The sequence below is a fragment of the Oryx dammah genome, unplaced genomic scaffold (assembly GCF_014754425.2).
Source record: "Oryx dammah isolate SB20612 unplaced genomic scaffold, SCBI_Odam_1.1 HiC_scaffold_8, whole genome shotgun sequence".
NCBI lineage: Eukaryota > Metazoa > Chordata > Mammalia > Artiodactyla > Bovidae > Oryx > Oryx dammah.
Window position 1 is genome coordinate 43,868,799 of NW_024070192.1, and position 6,110 is coordinate 43,874,908.

Below are 6,110 nucleotides of genomic sequence, written 5' to 3' on the forward strand. Positions count from 1 at the left end.
TGCTCTCGGCCGGGGGGCGGGGCGCGGGGGGTCAAGAGGGAGCCAGGGGCGGGGCAACGGACGGGGCGGAGTAAGGGGCGTGGAGTGCCCGCCTCCGAAAGCCCCGTCTACCCAACCATCCCGAAATCTAATTTTTGTAGCCACTGGCGATGCAGGTCCTAGGGCTAGACGACTAGCTGGGTCTGGAACGCCTGCGTGTTACCCCTACCCAATCACAATTGACCTGCTTTCCTTCAAAACCCGTTCAGTTCAGTTCAGTCGCTCAGTCGTGTCCGACTCTTAGCAACCCCATGAATTGCAGCATGCCAGGCCGCCCTGTCCATCACCAACTCCCGGAGTTCACTCAAACCATCCAGCCATCTTATCCTCTGTCATCCCCTTCTCCTCCTGCCCTCAATCCCTCCCAGCATCAGACTCTTTTCCAATGAGTCAACTCTTCCCATGAGGTAGCCAAAGTATTGGAGTTTCAGCTTCAGCATCAGTCCTTCCAAAGAAATCCCAGGACTGATCTCCTTCAGAATGGACTGGTTGGATCTCCTTGCAGTCCAAGGGACTCTCAAGAGTCTTCTCCAACACCGCAGTTCAAAAGCATCAATTCTTCAGCGCTCAGCTTTCTTCACAGTCCAACTCTCACATCCATACATGACCAGTGGAAAAACCATAGCCTTGACTAGACGGACTTTTGCTGGCAACGTAATGTCTCTGCTTTTGAATATGCTGTCTAGGTTGGTCGTAACTTTCCTTCCAAGGAATAAGCGTCTTTTAATTTCATGGGTGCAATCACCATCTGCAGTGATTTTGGAGCCCAAAAACAAAGTCTGACACTGTTTCCCCATCTATTTCCCATGAAGTGATGGGATCAGATGCCATGATCTTAGTTTTCTGAATATTGAGCTTTAAGCCAACTTTTTCACTCTCCTCTTTCACTTTCATCAAGAGGCTTTTTAGTTCCTCTTCACTTTCTGCCATAAGGGGTGGTGTCATCTGCATATCTGAGGTCATTGGTATTTCTCCTGGCAATCTTGATTCCAGCTTGTGCTTCTTCCAGCCCAGTGTTTCTCATGATGTACTCTGCATATAAGTTAAATAAGCAGGGTGACAATATACAGCCTTGACGTACTCCTTTTCCTATTTGGAACTAGTCGGTTGTTCCATGTCCAGTTCTCAACTGTTGCTTCCTGACCTGCATACAGGTTTCTCAAGAGGCAGGTCAGGTGGTCTGGTATTCCCATCTCTTTCAGAATTTTCCAGTTTATTGGAAGTCAAAACCTGTTAGAATAGTCCAATACCTGCATCTACCTAATAGTGCATAAGAGCTTAAAAACTTATTATGCAACTGTAGCTCTAATCCCATTTTACTCTTCTCTATAAACAGGTTTCTCTAGAACTTGGGCTGGAATCAGGCTGCAACTCTCCCACAAATGGATGAGACAGGGACTTCCCTGGCAGTCCAGTGGTTAAGACTTTGCCTTCCAATGCAGGGGGTGAGGGTTCAGTCCCTGGCAGGGAGTTAAGATTCCACATGCCTCAGGGCCAAAAAATAAATAAACATTAAAAAAAAAAAAAAAAAAAAAAGGATGCTACAACTCAGGAGCCCAGTGACTCTCCCCTGAGCTAACCAGGTCTTAGCGTTAACCCATTAGAAACCAAGCCAGATTGATCAAAACTCTTAACATTTCATACACCCTTATAGGCCCCAACCAGTAACGCTGAAGAAGCTGAACGGTTCTATGAAGACCTACAAGACCTTTTAGAACTAACACCCAAAAAAGCTGTCCTTTTCATTATAGGGGACTGGAATGCAAAAGTAGGAAGTCAAGAAACACCTGGAGTAACAGGCAAATTTGGTCTTGGAGTACGGAATGAAGCAGGGCAAAGGCTATTAGAGTTTTGCTAAGAGAACACACTGGTCATAGCAAACACCCTCTTCCAACAACACAAGGGAACACTCTACACATGGACATCACCAGATGGTCAACACCAAAATCAGATTGATTATATTCTTTGCAGCCAAAGATGGAGAAGCACTATACAGTCAGCAAAAACAAGACCAGGAGCTGACTGTGGCTCAGATCATGAATTCCTTATTGCCAAATTCAGACTTAAACTAAAGAAAGTAGAGAAAACCACTAGACCATTCACGTATGACCTAAATCAAATCCCTTATGATTATACAGTAGAAGTGAGAAATAGATTTAAGGGATGAGATCTGATAGTGTCTGATGAACTATGGACGGAGGTTCGTGACATTGTACAGGAGACAGGGATCAAGACCATCCCCATGGAAAAGAAATGCAAAAAAGCAAAATGGCTGTCTGGGGAGGCCTTACAAATAGCTGTGAAGAGAAGCAAAAAGCAAAGAAAAGGAAAGATATAAGCATCTGAATGCAGAGTTCCAAAGAAAAGCAAGGAGAGATAAGAAAGCCTTCCTCAGTGATCAATACAAAGAAACAGAGGAAAACAACAGAATGGGAAAGACTAGAGATCTCTTCAAGAAAATTAGAGATACCAAGGGAACATTTCATGCAGAGGGGCTTGAAAAAGGATAGAAATGGTATGGACCTAACAGAAGTAGAAGATATTAAGAAGAGGTGGCAAGAATACACAGAACTGTACAAAAAAGATCTTCATAGATCAATGAACAAAATAGAAAGCCCAGAGATAAATCCACACACCTATGGACACCTTATCTTCGACAAAGGAGGCAAGAATATACAATGGAGTAAAGACAATCTCTTTAACAAGTGGTGCTGGGAAAACTGGTCAACCACTTGTAAAAGAATGAAACTAGATCACTTTCTAACACCACACACAAAAATAAACTCAAAATGGATTAAAGATCTAAACATAAGACCAGAAACTATAAAACTCCTAGAGGAGAACATAGGCAAAACACTCTACGACATAAATCACAGCAGGATCCTCTATGATCCACCTCCCAGAATACTGGAAATAAAAGCAAAAATAAACAAATGGGATCTAATTAAAATTAAAAGCTTCTGCACAACAAAGGAAACTATAAGGTGAAAAGACAGCCTTCTCAATGGGAGAAAACAATAGCAAATGAAGCAACTGACAAACAACTAATCTCAAAAATATACAAGCAACTTATGCAGCTCAACTCCAGAAAAATAAACGACCCAATCAAAAAACGGGCCAAAGAACTAAATAGGCATTTCTCCAAAGAAGACATACGGATGGCTAACAAACACATGAAAAGATGCTCAACATCACTCATTGTCAGAGAAATGCAAATCAAGACCACAATGAGGTACCATTTCACACCAGTCAGAATGGCTGCGATCCAAAAGTCTACAAGCAATAAATACTGGAGAGGATGTGGAGAAAAGGGAACCCTCTTACACTGTTGGTGGGAATGCAAACTAGTATAGCCACTATGGAAAACAGTGTGGAGATTCCTTAAAAAATTGCAAATAGAGCTGCCTTATGACCCAGCAATCCCACTGCTGGGCATACACACCAAGGAAACCAGAATTGAAAGAGACACATGTACCCCAATGTTCATCGCAGCACTGTTTATAATAGCCAGGACATGGAAACAACCTAGATTTTCTATCAGCAGATGAATGGATAAGAAAGCTGTGGTACATATACATAATGGAGTATTACTCAGCCATTAAAAATACATTTGAATCAGTTCTAATGAGATGGATGAAACTGGAGCTGATTATATAGTGAAGTAAGCCAGAAAGAAAAACACCAATACAGTATACTGACACATAAATATGGAATTTAGAAAGATGGCAATGATGATCCTGTATGCAAGGCAGCAAAAGAGACGCAGATGCATAGAATGGACTTCTGGACTGAGGGAGAGGGATAGGGTGGGATGATTTGGGAGAATGGCATTGAAACATGTATACTATCACGTAACAAACGAAGTGCCAGTCTATGTTCGATACAGGATACAGGATGCTTGGGGCTGGTGCATGGGGATGATCCAGAGAGATGATATGGGGTGGGAGGTGGGAGGGGGATTCAGGATTGGGAGCTTGTATACACCCGTGGTGGATTCATGTCAATGTATGGCAAAACCAATACAGCATTGTAAAGTAAAATAAAGTAAAAATAAAATGTGAAAAAAAAAGGGGGGGGGGGATCTTCATGACCCAGATAATCACGACGGTGTGATCACTCACCTAGAGCCAGACATCCTGGAATGTGAAGTCAAGTGGGCCTTAGAAAGCATCACTACAAAGCTAGTGGAGGTGATAGAATTCCAGTTGAGCTATTTCAAATCCGGAAAGATGATGCTGTGAAAGTGCTGCACTCAATATGCCAGCAAATTTGGAAAACTCGGCAGTGGCCACAGGACTGGAAAAGGTAAGTTTTCATTCCAATCCCAAAGATTGCTCAAACTACCGCACAACTGCATTCATCTCACACACTAGTAAAGTAATGCTCAAAACTCTCCAAGCCAGGCTTCAGCAATATGTGAACCATGAACTGCCAGATGTTTAAGCTGATTTTAAAAAAGGGAGAGGAACCAGAGATTGAATTGCCAACCTCTGCTGGATCATCGAAAAAGCAAGAGTTCCAGAAAAAACATCTATTTCTGCTTTATTGACTATGCCAAAGCCTTTGTGTGGATCACAATAAACTGGAAAATTCTGAGAGAGCCTCTTGAGAAACCTATGTGCAGGTCAGGAAGCAACAGTTTAGAACTGGACATAGAACAACAGACTGGTTCCAAATAGGAAAATGAGTATGTCAAGGCTGTATATTGTCACCCTGCTTATTTAACTTATATGCAGAGTACATCATGAGAAACACTGGGCTGGAAGAAGCACAAGCTGGAATCAAGATTGCCAGAAGAAATATCAATAACCTCAGATATGGCAGATATCTTGCAGTGCTCCAAGTCTGGCCCTCTACAGCCAATGGCAGAAGTTAGGCAGCACCTGAACTGGGGAACAGCAAATTCTAAAGACAGCCCTTGCTGCCTTTCCCTCCCTGGGCTGCCTGAACCTCTGTAACAAATCTGCTCAAGGTGTGATAATCACCTTAACCTGTAAAAGTAGCAGAAAAGCTGGAAGCTGGGATTCGTTGTTCATCAGGCCATTTTATGACAATCTGAGATTACACTATTCCTTCAAATCTCTCAAAGAATGTTTATACATTGCATAAGCCATTTGAAAAATATTTAGCCTAACACAGTTGATACGTAACATTTTCTTCTCTATACAGGCTTTCCTACAAGAGACTGCGACCATTTGTCTTCTGTTCTGACGCATGAGTCAGTTTCCCCAGATCTAACTGGATCTAGGTGAAGTGTCTAGCAGAACCTTATTTGATGGGTGGAAATAAGTTTTGTTATCTGTGCTGTTCAGGAAACCATGGGGCTGGGTGAGCACTTGAAAATGTGTCCAGTGTAAATGTAAGACTGAATTATCTAATTTCAATACATTTAAGTCCCCCCATGTGGCTGGAAGCCACCCTATCAGCAGAGCTCAGGGTGAACTGGCTACATGCCTTTTCATTATCTGCAATGGTGAGAACGAGGTACAGGATGTGATGACCCCAGGGTGACCCATCTTCATAGCCATGCTGGAAGCCAACCACCATCCTTTTTACTCTCATCTCTTTATGTGCTCTTTCCTAAAATAAGAAAAGCCCATTAAGGATTTAAATGTTGAACTTCCCAAGACTTGGTGGAGAAGACAGAGATGTTTCTTATTTTAGAATAAATGACACACAACCAAACATTTAGGGTACAAAAGCTCATAATAAAGGTGTCCTAAAACAGACTAACAGTCATAGAAATATATAATAAAGGCAAAATTAAAAAAGAAAAATGGCCACAAATGGTGTTGTGGAAAATTTAGTTAACTGCTTGGCGTAAACAGAGTTGTCTTCAGCAGGAGATGGAGTTTTCAACAATCAAAATCATACACGCACACATACAAAACCTCTGAACACCAAAACACACTACACATACACACAAAAAGCTGGGAGCAAATTATCTGTTAGAAAACACAAGCTAAAGATTACTATTCTTAGTACGTAAGAAACTTACAAATTAGTAAAAAAAAAAAAAAAAGTCAAATGTGAAAAGAGAACTAGGAAAAACACAGTACCACAGTCTAACA